Genomic DNA, 15694 nt, shown 5'->3' with positions numbered 1-15694 from the left:
AGGTTAGATTTCAATATGGATTGTTGTAGACGTATTGGCAAATTTATTTGAATCAAACATGGTCCGAGAATGTCTCACCAATCTTGGAATTCAAACAAGCGGAAGAAAGGAATTGTGCCATGCAACTCCCGCCCGGTTACTTAATTTGTAAAATGCAAGAATCGATCTATGAAAAGTACCCAACATATCACTGTATCCGGATATATCATGTCATTACTGCTTGTGCCAAATAGTTGAATATAATTGTGACTTACATATAATAAATTTGTTTTTTTTGCATGAATTTAATATATGCTTTTTTCATACGTCTCCCAACCTTTGAACGGAACGGATCGTTATATTTCACAGTGGTGCTCGGTGTGTAAATTTTAGTGAGTCAAGGTCATCCTTTGTTCGTTCGTTAGCAGCCGTTCTGCTGGTGCCGACAGTAAATCCAGTAGGGTGATGAGCCTATTTTGGCACCATTAGGGAGAGGGTCGCACTATTTTTTGAACAATTTTAAAAGAAGCCATATTATCTATAACCTTTCTCAGCATAAAGTATCAGTGTACTGTTTCTTAAACATCTATATAATGCTTATTTAGCAGAATTGCCTCAATTTTCAGCATAAATGAAAATAAATGTTCCATTCTGTGCATCTATTCCCACCTCAACGATCCAATTATCGCCTCATGGGTGTGCCAATTTCCACCTCATCGAAAAACAATCTAGTTGAAACGCAATGCCTCATATTCCATTTGCGTCGATTCTAACTACGTATCCAGATCATGGACGCCAACGTGTGATTTGTAAAACGAATCATTCTGCTTTCTTCAGCCGATCAAAACAAACGTAAACATCACGCACATCAATGAAACTCATCAGCTGTTAGTAGAAGAGCGCCCAGAATTGCGCACGCAGAAAAAAAAACCCTTCGAAGGTTAGCAACTGGAATGACAAGTTTCACATCACATTGCTTTCTCCCGATCCGAATTGTATGTGCAGATGAAAATAAAATATCTGCAATCAACAATTAGTTGAATAACTTTAAGTAATTGATTACTTATACCTGAAATTGCATTACATTATATTTACAAGTTCATGTTTTGGTTTGGCCGCACTGATGATTCTTTTCTGTATGATGGATACAAAAAGTTGGTTTTGATTGTGGTAGTGTATCAGCAAAACATGCCAATAATAGGAACCCCCGTATTTAGTTTTATCCTATTATAACACTAGGCCTATTCTAGTGTTTGACGAGTGATTTTAAAGTGAAATTATCGTAAAAAGCTTCTCCAGCTAAAATAAAGGTATGTATCAGTGCAATGTTTAGTATATTTGTGCTGGAATAACGAGATATGAGGCGGTAAATGCTGGCTCGTAAGTGTTTATTTTGCTAAGCGCCGTTGCATCCATTTTCGGTTCACTACGTGAGTGAGGCGGAATAGTAGATATTTCAATAAGGTGATTTTGTTTTAATTAAAAGTTGGATTTAGAGGATAGTTCTAAATACATATGTACACAACAAATAAAGAATATAACTTGAGCTTATTTTTTCTCACCTGCTTTAGCCAAATCGATAGTGTCATTATTTCATATGCTTGATTCGAAACCAAGGGGTACGAAATAGGGTCACAATAGGCTCTACTGCCAAAATAGGCTCATCACCCTACATTGTTTTCGCTGGTGCGGAACAATCGACGTTGTTTGCAGATAAGTTTTGCTTTATTTTTTTTCCTCGTTTGCTTTCTTTCCTTTTCCCTACTTTTACTCTACCTTGTAATCAAATAATAAGACACATTCCCGTTTATATAACGCTCTGCCCTCGTGCTTAAATGGCCGAGGGCGAAATACCATCTGATGCAATCATGGAAGTCCCTGATCCCCCTAATACTCGCATTGCTCCCCGTATAAAGCAGTACCCAGAAGGTTCCTCTGGGCCATGGGTGGTATATTTTCGGACCGGAGAGAAACCGGTTAATATATTAAAACTTTCTCGAGATCTGACTGCTAATTACCCGGCCGTAACTCAGATAACACGTGTTCGGGCAAACAAGATACGTGTTCTAGTGAGTGATCTCGGCCAGGCAAACGCGATTGCTTGCTGTGAGCGCTTTACGCGGGAATTTAAAGCGTACGTGCCTTGTGTGGCCTGTGAAATCGATGGGGTAGTGTCCGAACCGGGCCTGAAATGCGAAGAACTGTTGGAGCACGGGGTTGGCTGCTTTAAGGACCCCTCTCTTGAACAGATTAAGATCTTAGAATGCAAACAATTGTATACCGCAAACACCGAGGGAGGTAAGACTACCTACTCTCTATCAGGCTCGCTTCGGGTGACATTCGCCGGGTCCTCTCTTCCCAACTACATCCTCCTTGACAGGGTTCGCCTACCAGTTCGCCTGTTTGTACCGCGGGTCATGAGCTGCAGCAATTGCAAGCAGTTGGGCCACACAGCCACATATTGTGGAAATAAGAAACGATGCGGCAAATGCGAAGGAGAGCATGAGGATGACTCTTGCGACAAAGAAACTGAAAAGTGTATTTGCTGCGGGGGCCCTTCACATGCTCTTAAATCATGTCCTGCGTACAAGCAGCGCGGGGATAAAATTAAGCGCTCCCTTAAGGAACGCTCAAGGCGTTCTTATGCAGAAATGCTAAAGAATGCTTCGCCATCTGTCCTGTCCGAAAATCCCTATGCTGGTTTGGCTAACGTTGAGCAAGAATCTGACGACCCACGAGAGGGAACATCTTTGGTTAACCCAGGGGAATCCAGGAAGAGGAGAAATCCAGCCTCCCCTACATTGCCTCGTAAGGGTGCCAAGGTGTCGTCCACTCAGAGTGCGCCATCTACAACCAATAAATCCAACGGAAGTGATGCACAAAAGCCGAAGCAATTTGCTCCAGGACTTGGAAATATTAATTCTAACAAGGAGTACCCACCACTTCCAGGGACATCCAAAACCCCAAGTGTCCCCTTTTTTCAAACAGATACTCAGTCCAGTAGCGGACTAATGAAATTTTCTGACATAGTGGACTTAATTTTCACAGCTTTCAATGTTACTGATCCTCTTAAAAGCCTTCTGATACGTTTTCTCCCTATAGTGCAAACATTTTTGAAGCAGTTGACTACTAAATGGCCCCTCCTTGCAGCGATCGTATCCTTCGATGGCTAAGTCATCGAACGAGGTCACCGATTCGATCACTGTTCTACAGTGGAACAGCAGAAGTATCCTCCCGAAAATCGATTCCTTTAAATTTTTACTAAATAGTTTAAAATGTGATGCTTTCGCATTATGTGAAACTTGGTTAACTTCCGATATAAATCTCAACTTCCACGACTTTAATATAATTCGTCTGGATCGAGAAAACCCCTATGGAGGAGTACTTTTGGGGATCAAAAAGTGCTATTCTTTCAACCGAATTAACCTCCCTTCGACACCAGGCATTGAAATTGTCGCTTGTCAAGTTTTAATCAAAGGTAAAGACCTTTGCATTGCTTCCATCTACATTCCTCCTAGAGCCTCGGTAGGGCACCGAACGCTTTGTAATATCACGGAATCCTTACCGGCACCGCGGCTAGTTCTGGGAGACTTTAACTCGCACGGTACGGTATGGGGCTGTCTTCATGATGATAATAGATCAACATTAATCCAAGATCTTTGCGATAATTTCAACATGACCATCTTAAACACGGGAGAAATGACGCGGATTCCTACACCACCAGCACGCGCAAGCGCGTTGGATTTATCGCTTTGCTCGACATCGCTACAGTTAGATTGCATGTGGAAGGTGATCCCTGATCCCCACGGTAGCGATCATTTGCCTATCGTGATTTCAATTGCTAACGGTTCAAGACCATCGAAAACAATCAATGTCTCGTATGACCTCACACGGAACATTGATTGGAAGAGTTACGCGACCGCGATATCCGTTAAAATCGAATCCACTCAAGAACTTCCTCCGGAGGAAGAGTACAGGTTTTTGGCTGGCTTGATTCTCGACAGTGCGAATCAAGCTCAGACTAAACCAGTACCCAGCGCGAATACCCATGGACGGTCTCTCACCCTGTGGTGGGATAAAGAGTGCTCAGAGCTGTACGCGGAAAAGTCCACTGCATATAAGGCCTTCCGGGAAGACGGGTTACCCGCTAGCTATCAACAGTACGCGTCGTTAGAAAGGCGAATGAAGAGTCTAATGAAAGCCAAAAAACGCAGTTATTGGCGCCGGTTCGTCGACGGGTTAACGAGAGAAACAGCGATGAGCACTCTTTGGGGTACGGCTCGACGTATGCGTAATCATAATAGTACCAACGAGAACGTGGAATATTCAAACCGTTGGATATTCGCTTTCGCCAAGAAGATCTGTCCGGACTCTGTCCCGGTACAGAAAACGTACCGCGCCGCGTCTTCTCACGATACCGCGAACGAAACACCGTTTTCGATGGTGGAGTTCTCACTTGCTCTCTTATCGTGCAACAATAACGCCCCAGGGTTAGACAGAATCAAATTCAACTTGCTGAAGAATCTGCCTGACACTGCAAAAAGGCGCCTGTTGAATTTATTTAACAAGTTTCTTGAGGGTAACATTGTCCCTTATGAATGGAGGCAAGTGAAGGTCATCGCCATCCAAAAACCAGGAAAACCAGCCTCCGACCACAACTCGTATCGGCCGATTGCAATGCTGTCCTGTATTCGGAAGTTGTTCGAGAAAATGATCATGTTTCGCCTCGACAATTGGGTTGAAGCAAATGGCTTACTGTCAGATACACAATTTGGCTTCCGCAAAGGCAAAGGGACGAACGATTGCCTTGCGTTGCTTTCTACAGAAATCCAAATGGCCTATGCTAACAAAGAGCAGATGGCATCAGTCTTCTTGGATATTAAGGGGGCTTTTGACTCAGTTTCTATCAACACTCTGTCAGAGAAGCTGCACCAGCATGGTCTTTCGCCAATTTTAAATAACTTTTTGCTAAACCTGTTGTCTGAAAAGCACATGCACTTTTCGCATGGCGATTTAACAACATCGCGATTTAGCTACATGGGTCTTCCCCAGGGCTCATGTCTAAGTCCCCTGCTCTACAATTTCTACGTGAATGACATTGACGATTGTCTTGCCAATTCATGCACGCTAAGGCAACTTGCAGACGACGGGGTGGTCTCTGTTACAGGGCCCAAAGCTGCCGACTTGCAAGGACCATTACAAAATACCTTGGACAATTTGTCTGCTTGGGCTCTTCAGCTGGGTATTGAGTTCTCCACGGAGAAAACTGAGTTGGTTGTTTTTTCTAGGAAACGTGAGCCGGCGCAACTCCAGCTTTTAATAATGGGTGCAACGATCAACCAGGTTTTCACATTTAAATATCTCGGGGTCTGGTTCGACTCTAAAGGTACCTGGGGATGTCACATTAGGTATCTGAAACAGAAATGCCAACAAAGGATCAATTTTCTCCGAACAATAACTGGAACATGGTGGGGTGCTCACCCAGGAGACCTGATCAGGTTGTACCAAACAACGATATTGTCGGTGATGGAGTACGGGTGTTTCTGTTTCCGCTCCGCTGCGAACATACACTTCATCAAACTAGAGAGAATCCAGTATCGTTGCTTGCGCATTGCCTTGGGTTGCATGCACTCGACCCATACGATGAGTCTCGAAGTGCTGGCGGGCGTTCTTCCGCTAAAAAATCGATTTTGGGAACTCTCATATCGATTGCTCATCCGATGCGACATTCTGAACCCGTTGGTAATTGAAAACTTCGAGAGGCTCGTCGAGCTTAATTCTCAAACCCGATTTATGGCCTTGTACTTCGACTACATGGCACAGAGCATTAATCCTTCTGCATATACTCCCAACCGTGTTCGTTTGCTAGATACTTCTGATTCTACTGTATTCTTCGACACATCCATGAAGGAAGAGATTCGTGGAATCCCGGACCATATACGCCCGCAGGTGATCCCCAATATATTTTATAATAAATTCCGAGAAGTCGACTGCGACAAAATGTTTTACACTGACGGATCAAATCTCGATGGGTCCACTGGCTTCGGTATCTTCAACAATACTATCACCGCTTCATTCAAGCTCAATGATCCCGCTTCAGTTTACGTCGCAGAGTTAGCTGCAATTCAGTACACCCTTGGGATCATCGACACTCTGCCCACAGATCACTACTTCATCGTTTCGGACAGCCTCAGCTCTATCGAGGCTCTTCGTGCGGTGAAGCCTAAAAAGCAATTACCGTATTTTCTGGGGAAGATACAGGAGTCCTTGTGTACGTTATCTGAAAAATCTTATAAGATTACCTTTGTTTGGGTCCCCTCTCATTGCTCTATCCCGGGCAATGAAAAGGCCGACTCATTAGCAAAGGTGGGCGCATTAAATGGTGACATATACGAAAGACCAATCTGCTTCAATGAATTTTTTAGTATTTGTCGTCAGAGGACGCTCAACAGTTGGCAAACCTCGTGGAGCAATGGGGAACTTGGACGATGGCTACATTCGATTATCCCAAAGGTATCAACGAAGCCTTGGTTCGGGGGGATGGATGTGGGTCGGGATTTTATTCGTGTAATGTCCCGACTTATGTCCAATCACTACACCATGGATGCGCATTTGCGGCGTATTGGGCTTGCGGAGAGTAGTCTGTGCGCTTGTGACGAGGGCTATCACGACATCGAACACGTTGTCTGGGTGTGCGCCGGGTATTGTGACGCCAGGTCTCAGTTAAAGGAATCCCTTCGGGCCCGAGGTAGACCACCCAATGTACCAGTCCGAGATATGCTGGCAACTCGTGATTTCCCTTATATGTCCCTTATTTATACCTTCATAAAAACGATAAATATCCCAATTTAGCCCCTCTCTTTTATTTCTCGTTTTTAGAGTTTCCTCCTGCCTTGTGGAACCGATCAGCTCCAGAGTGCCACTATGTAACCGCCGTCGCCCTTACCACTACGCCTGCATAGAAGGAAACTGAAGCGAGAGCGACTCGAGGTCCGATGACTTTTGAAGGATTCCCCGCGGGTCCGAAGAATACCATCCGCCAATCCGGTACTCGACGACTTACTAGACTGAGGCGCAAATTTGATACGCTGATCTCCCTCCCCCCCCCCCGCCGTTCGAGCGAAAGTTGCAAGTTTTGCTCTTCTTTCCCTGTCTCTCCCCTGTCTTTGATACAACTGCTGCTACACTGATGCGGAAATAAGCCACCCTTTGAATATCTTGACCAAGCATAAGTTTTAGTTAAAAAATTCAAATTAGTATTCTGTATTCCTAGTTTTAAGATAGCTATAATTTTTACTCTTTATTGAAACTCTTGTCCTCCATCTTGTAAATAGAATTGAATCCCTAGTTTTAAGATTTCTGTGAAATTTCTCATAAATATTTGTTCCCCCTTTTGTGTACTAAACTATATTGTTAGTTTTAAGATAACCGTAAAATATTTCGTAAAATACTATTACTCCCCCTCTTGTATATCAAAGTGAATCCCTTGTTTTAAATTTTTTTCATAAAAAAATCTTTTGGCCCTCTTTTGTATATTGAATCTTATTTCTAGTCTTAAGATAGCTGTAAACTTTCTTTTCCTTTGTAAAAAAAAATATTTCAACATTGTAACCTCCTAGTTTTAAGATATCCAAAATGTAAAAACAAAAGCATTTGGCACCGCCAAGCTAACGCATTTGTGCCTATCAAATAAACGAAATGAATAAAAAAAAAAAATATATGCTTTTTATTACAGAAGCTTTCATCGATTGTATAGGATATACACTGATTAGTTACACGCAAAAGAAGGATGCAACTAGTTAATTCCCAGCCGCGATACGTTGGTTGCACTAATTCAGTACATAACGTCCTCTTTGTGTCACATGTATTATCGCTGTTTGGCTCCGGTTACGGTCTCAGTTCCACTGCTCGTTTATTATGTGGCCTTGAGATTCAATACAAACTTGCGGTATTTGAACAACAGAGCAGCGTGTCGATTCACATATTTATGGCGATGAATGGCTTCACTATCATCGATTCTTCGTTGAAGTTGAGGAACGGACAACACAACCCGGTTATCCGTGCAAGGCAGTAACAATGCATCGTAATACAAATAGGATTTTTTTAAATAACCTTTTCCATAAATTATTTTCTTCTAGGTGTGAACGTTGAACACAGAACAATACCTCAGAGATGACATTTTTCTTCCAAGAAACTTGATTCACCAGAGTTTTAACCATCACACTACTATGTTTAGTACAATTGCATAAACTAAAGGTTGAAAACGGTGTTAAATACAAGATCGCTCCTGAGAAACTGACACGTACAGCATGCTTGCAGCATGCGGTTCAAGGAGCCCTCTTATACCGCAGTTTTGTGCCCTTCAACCAGAGGATTGTTGTAAGCAAAAACCCTTTTGCGCTGAAATCTGACAATAACGTTCAGTTGAAGATTAGGCCCGGGTCACTGAAATGAGCAATGATTTGCAGCATTTGGGCCAGTAGCCGTTCGAGCAAATTTACAGCTTACACATCGTTGTCTCTGCACTGTATCTGCTATCAGAAATTTGCTGAGTCTCAGGCTGGTCTCTGAAATATTAACGATAACCGATCTCAATATCGATGTGCCTCAAATAGCTTTATGCTCGCCTTTGAGTTTACCCAAAGTTATCATAAGGTAAAATAATTTCGATATATTTTGCTGTTTTTAAATGGCTATTAATATTTTAGCTTCGCACTAATGTGTTCAGCTTTTTCCTAACAATGGCCATAAGTGGTTGGGTCATAAAACACCTTTGTACAACTGAGTACGGGTTTGGTACAAGTACACTGAGCACCAAACAGACCAACTGAAAACGTACACCAGGCTACACCACGAACTACCCTTGAAAGTCATACACTTGCATCAAAGGGAATCTCGTTAGATATAAAATAACAGAAACATCGTAACACTCTACCGTCATTGCCTGCCGAAAATGTTTACTGATTTGACGGAGTTCGAGGATTAAGCATTAAGCAAATCGTTGTTGGCTGTGGCGACGCGGCTGTGCGGTATACACTACAGGATAATCAATACTCTATACCGGCGACATCGACATGAGCAGCTCAATCCCCGGGTGCGACGGTTCCGACCGATAACTCGCCATTGGAAGCTCCTAGGAACGTCAACTGTTCAAAAGTAAATTTAAACAATGTCGGGCATATTACATTACACAGGTTGAATTTATATTGTTAGGATTCGATGATCGGCAATCTAAAATGTACGACATTTTTAAGGTAATAAATATTGAAAAATGAAACTTTGTTTAAAAAAAAAGAAAAGAAATCAAAACAAAATAAGAAAAAAAGAAGAAGAGTACCAAAATAAGGAGCACGACGATCGCCCGATTTTCTATAGTTCGACATCGGGTTCACGTCGGTCCGAAAATGTCGATGCGTTTGAAATATTTGAAGGTTGACGCGGTTTATGCAAATGGTGCAGAATTGTACGATATAAACCCGATATCCTCCTCTGATCGGCCCGTCATCGGGCTTAGTCCGCCCGACCATCGGCCTTATTATCGGCCCGATTGAGCTCTACAAAATTTACTGGGTACTGGGAAGAAGCGTGCATAGTAGAGTTGCCAGATTCCCTATGTCGTTTTCGCCAACGACTAGGGATGTCAACTGATTTTTCAAAAAAAAAATTGTTTGAAAAGCCTGTCTGGATGACTTAAAAATGTATAAAAAATATTGATGAGCTGAAACATGCAATGAAGTTTGAATGGTGAATGGCAGATGTTTTCCTATTTCATCGCAACGCTAGGGTGACCATATTATGTGAGTAAAAACCCAGGACAGTTGAAAGAAAGAAGCAGTAAGCTCAACCAGAATGTCTCATAAGAATTTGAGCACGTCTTCGGATTTAAACACTCGCGGTTCTTGCTACATCACATTCTTGGAAAATTCCAAACAGTCGTTGGAGGAATCTGCCCACACTTAATTTTTTTCTGCCGAATCTCAGCTTGAAGATGCGAAAATCTTTTGCCGAAATCTCAACAGCTGAAATCTCAGTAAAACAACTTTTTTGCTGAGATCTCAGTAAAAGTGACGTTTGATAGCTGAATTTCGGAAAATATTTCACCGAAAATCAGCAAACAAATCTCACTTTACTGAGACATCAGTTTTTAAATTTGCTGACTACACAGCTGTTGGGAAGTTGCCGAGACAAATTGAGTGTGCCACACTCAATTCGTCTCGGCAATTTTCCAACAGCCGTGTGATCAGCAAACTTCGAAACTGATATTTCATTAAAATGAAATTTGTTAGCTGATTTTCGGTGAAATATTTTCCGAGTATCAGCTTTGAAACGGCAGTTTTACTGAGATCTCAGCTAAAAAATTTGGGTGCCTTGCAATTTCCAATATCAATTGTTATCTCTCAGTGAACTAGGATCGAAGTAACTACAAGAACTACCATTGATTCTAAATTTCTCCATTTTAGCGATTGTTATATCGTAGTTTATCTTTATCAAGAGTGTCAAATCAGCTTGTATAAATATCAGTTTGCGCGTTATGTAGGATGTTAGCCATGACCGATTACCCAGTCACCAAATTCTCTGCTAGATTTCTGTCAGTTTTGGTTTGGCAGCCCTGTCAGATTTCTGCGCGTATCCTGTCGGGTTAGTTGAATTAGGGCGAACTCGGTTTCGCTCGCGTTTTCTGGTAAATTTTGACAGGAACCGAGCAAAACCCTGGCATAACTCGGACATAAACTGTACAAAGCAAAGATCGTGGCAATTCCTACCTGTTAGAATTTAGCACAAATCGAGCAATACATCTGACAAAGATGTGGCAGGAAGCGTACAGATATCTACAGATGGATTCTGGGTAAAAATGAGCAGCATCGGTTGGTTTAACCGCTTCTGTCAGAAACGGTTGTTGCATTTGAGCGAATTCTTTGCTGTTACATGGAGGGAGGGGGGAGTGACGTAAACGATTACTCTTGTCCGGCCAAATCCGTTCTTTAAATAGTCGATGATGACGTCATTCATAGAAGCACTGCGCTAGGTACATAAATCTGTCGTGCCAGACTTGGGAAGCGCTACCTCTTCGCTGTTGTGCTATCTTATGACAAGCGTCGTTTGGCACATTTCGAGAAAAACGATTTTTAAAGTTTGACATTGAATATCTTGTAACTTATAAATGGTAGAACCAATTCAGAGAAGACAATTGATGCTTCTATCTATTCTGTATTAATCTCCCAAATATTACGAAGATCGGTGAACTACACTGCGAGTTTTTACTAAAAATGTAAACAAAAGTCATACTCACACATGTCTTAGGCGATGACGAAATTTGTATGGCGTGTCATAATTATACATGGAAAATTTTCCATAGAAAAAAAGCATCAATTATAAACTTTTATTCATATCTTTGGTTTAATTTGGTCTATAAACAATCGGTTAGTTGCATTTTGAAGGAAATGAATCAGAGAATCTAGAAAAAATAGCGACTTTTGGTTACAGTGTTGCCAAATATGCTATATTTCCAGTTTAAAACTTAAACAGTGTTTGTCTCGCAACTCGTGTATTTTTCTTTTGAAAATTTTTATGCCATTGTGTTCCTCAGACATTTTTACATATAAAAACACATAAAACTTCAATATAACTTGAGAAAATCCCAAGTTACAGTGATTTGAAGCAAAAGACTCATAATTTCTCATCATGTTTCTCGCTATATCTTAGTAACCAAGTAGAATTTCAAAGTTCTGAAAACGCCACTTTGTAGAGATTTTTCTTACAAATAATGTGGCATATCTAACATATCTAAGCCCCAAATCAACGACACGACTAGACACTTGCATTCCAAAACTGTATCTCAAATATGACTACCCCTCAGTGACTCAGGTAACTGGCAATGTCAAATTTGACATATGGCTAGAAAATGCATGAAACTAGCATCACTGATGAATCTGTTACCGTTGAAACCCTTGGTTACCTGTGTTTTCAATAAGTATTAGAAAATAAAAAAAAATCCAGTTTTCGACATTCGTTATCATTAGTGAATATGTGCAAAAATTATATTGATATATTGTGATTCGCATCAACAGTGGGTTTGGTATTCACCAGAATGACAATCCATCCCAATTGAGTTCTTTTTGATAAGCTTCTGCTTTCGTGGACAAAATTATTGAGTAATCTGATATCCGAAATATGTTCAACTTCAGTAATTCAAGAGAATCCTCTAATATTGCGCGGCACGTAAGTTGCTTTCGAATTCTCCTGTGCGATGTGAATTTAACTAAATAATGTATTACCAGGCGAAATGACAGAGCTAACAGACGAAGAAATTGTGAATTAGTTTGCACTTGTGGACTTGAACTGCCAAAAGACCAAAAACGAAATAAGACGGAGCTGAGATGCATCAGTTTACTAACGGCAATAATGGTTCCAATTGCAATCGCAAAGTCAGCTGTTAAATTGTAGCTGTGGTTTCAAACCGACTATCCATCGCAGCTACTAAACTCTACCAATTTTCGAAGACAATAGTGGAAGACTGTTCGTAGCTTGGATGAACGTCTATGATCAGTGTACGCTTTTTATTTAACCGTGATTAGGTAAAAACGCTGAAACATCAAGATAATAAGCTAAAAATGACGAAGAGGTAAATTTTAAGTTAAACATAACTTCCTAGACTTGACTCCAAGGTACTAGTAGGTTAGTATGTTCAATAAAATTAAAAAAAAATGCGAATACTAATGATCGCATTTCTGTAAAACAAAAACAACTGCATGTCGCAATTTACCTATTCGGATAGTAAGGGCGATCCGTTTATCGGGCGGGGTAGATTCAGATGATTCGATAGACGAACCAGAATTCGCTTGTGGGCCGTAGATTGCGAAACGAATGTGGATTCTATGTGAAAATATTAGAAATGATATAAATTACGTCGAGTGTATTATTTTTATTCTAATAAATCATTTTAATAATCATATTAATGCATTTTCTGTATTTTATTTTCAAAAAACGTAGTTTGTAACACATTTCAGCATCAGATGAATATGGTACTGGTGATCTATAATGTTAATAATATCAACACCAAACGAATGAGCAGGGATGTCCGATTATGATTCGATTAACCGAATAACGGTTATGCTAATCGAATAATTTTCAATCGATTGTCTTGACAGTCATTCATTTCTCTTGTTTCATTCATTTCTCTTGTTGCCATCGTCAATTCTTCATGCGCATGCAGATAATGCAGATGTTATTCGTTGCTTCTTGCATTTACGGGTAACGAGTGTTAGTTTCCTTGTTGAAGGTATTGACTAATTTTGTGATAGTTTTACCAAATACAAATTTGTATTTGGTTTTACCGTTGTCGGTATGTACTGCCTGAACTACCACCCTTTTTGATTTAGCCTACGAAATTATAAATTGTGTGTTGGATTTGATTTCCACGGAGTAGTTTTTCGAAGTATATTCCATAACAATAGTACGCGGTGACAGATTGTGTAGCCATACCTTTTGTCATCATCTATATATTGACTTTAATGCCATCCTACGTGTATGACGCTATACTTAACATATGAAATTTGGAGAATCAGCGTTTTAATATCTTATCATCAGTATTTGACATCAATTTAACTTCAGATTTGCGGAACCAAGATTGGGAAAAACTTTTGCTTGAATCGATGAGAATACGTGGTAAACCTGCACCACTAATCGTATTGAACAGAGTATCACACGCATAGCAGAATTAATGGAAACTATAATAAAAAAACCCAAACCGGTTACTAGTACTAATTATTATTCAATCTTTTCTTATGTTGCTAAATAATCAAGGTAATCGATGAATCGACTAATAGTGACCGATTAATCGAACCAATCGATTAGCATGTAAAAAATATTCGATTACTGATTAATCGATTAATTTCAAAAATCGGACATCCCGGAACGAGCAAGCTACTTTAGAGAGATAACAATTTTTCAGTCATAGCTCGAAGGCTTGCAATCTCTTCATTTCAGCTATTTGCTGATGATTTTTTTTGTTTAAGTATGTCAATGAAGAAAGTTCTCATAATGTTCAACACATTCGTTGATCCTGCGTCTTTAGTGTAAAGGTCCCTTATTTCAATTTAGCTGACGGTCTTGGTGGCATGGTGACATTTCAATCCGTAACCTTCTGGTGTAGGTTCTAGGAAAGTCCTAGTTTCACTGAAGACACTGAAGAACAAGGATGATCGTGGAACACTGTGACCATTACAAAACTCGAAACGTCTTGGTTGTTCATATGTCTCAGAGTTGTCTTTATATCGCCGGTTTCTCCGTAAAGTTAACGCTCTTATCTTTAATCTTTTCCAGCTTTGATTTTTGTACCGTATCCTCTGGCAGTTGCTGCTGCTGTACCAACTCGGATTATCGGCGTTGAAAGATTGGGCCTAACCATATTTGTCTATGATAACTTTTTGGTCTTTATTCAATACTTTCGGGGTCATATGGATCTTTGCCTCGTTTCTTGTTTTTCCGGCATTTATCACCAAAATAACTCTCTTTGAAATTTGCTGTGCGGGCACTGATATTAAAGCGATTAAGTTGAAAAAATATATGAGCGAATTCTATTTATTTGGTACTTACACTTGTTGAGAAAGCTATTTCCTCTGGGATTTGATAACATTGAAATAATGGGCTGCCGAACTTGCGCGGATTCCGCTATCGGTGCAAAAATTAAAACGGAAAATTTGTTCTTAATGTTTATTTCTAGTGAATTTTCGGTTGATTCCTAGCAACAAAACATTACTTTAGTTGCTACATAGCAACTGAAAATCAATGAAACAAAGAAGTGTTGCTGTAGAATTTATTTTCTTGTTCGCATCGAGGGGTGAGTCAATATACTGGTAACTGGCGGAAAATCAACCGAACAGTTTTTCTTCAACATGTTGCATTAACTGTCTAGTCGTGTCGTTGCCCAAATGGCGTTTGTCATAAGATAGCACAACAGCAACGACCTACTGAGTGAAAATGCGTGGTATTTTGACTATGTTATACATTATTTAAATTTTTAATGCCATGATATCAAAAATCTTTGTGTTTATCTATTGGAATCTGTTCTTAGAAGTATTTTGGGGCACTAAGAAAAATTATATGGTAACATTTACTATATGAGGAGGTTAATTCGACTTTGTGAGTATAGTGGTTTTTAACCGACAATAGCATCAGGTCACTTGAACCATATCCATGTTCAAGATTACTATACAAGAGCTTTGGACCATAATAGTATTATTGAACATTCTATTGTAAGCATGAACATTATAAGTGGGATGCTCGGTATAACAATACGCATAGTTATTTTGACCTCGAACTGTTTGTTATAACTAAACTAGGAGAATGGAATATTTTATCATGCCTTATGCATAATAGTAAAATTGAACACTCTGTTGGAGGAATGACCATTATGAGTGAAATGCTTGGCATAACAATAAGCATAGTCATCTTGACCAAGGCTTGTTTGAAATAACTACAACATTGGGATTTTAACATTTTTTGTTTAATATCGTTGTTTTGAAAATGACACGCCAATATAATTAGATAAATGGTAAAGATGTATTTGAGTCAGTTTCAGCTAATCTAGCTTTTAGAAATTTCTCGCGGGTCTCTTAGTTTATTGATGACATACACATTTTATTAAAAATAATAATCGTTTCAGCAACCAAATCTTAGTCTTCTATTTCTGCCTTTACGCTTAGCTAAAAGAAAC

At 40.0% G+C, this 15694-nt stretch overlaps 1 long non-coding RNA gene across 1 annotated transcript in view; it reads left to right on the top strand.

Moving 5' to 3' along the window:
* LOC131690406 (uncharacterized) overlaps nt 1-225 on the top strand; it is a 31921-nt gene extending 31696 nt beyond the window's left edge. Inside the window, exon 6 of the long non-coding RNA XR_009305577.1 lies at nt 30-225. This is a non-coding gene — a long non-coding RNA (uncharacterized LOC131690406). The remainder of the gene's footprint in view (nt 1-29) is intronic.
* The last annotated feature ends 15469 nt before the right edge of the window (nt 226-15694 follow it).

This window comes from Topomyia yanbarensis, chromosome 3 (genome assembly GCF_030247195.1).
Source record: "Topomyia yanbarensis strain Yona2022 chromosome 3, ASM3024719v1, whole genome shotgun sequence".
Classification (NCBI taxonomy): Eukaryota; Metazoa; Arthropoda; class Insecta; order Diptera; family Culicidae; genus Topomyia; species Topomyia yanbarensis.
This window is presented reverse-complemented; position numbering and strand designations above follow the sequence as displayed.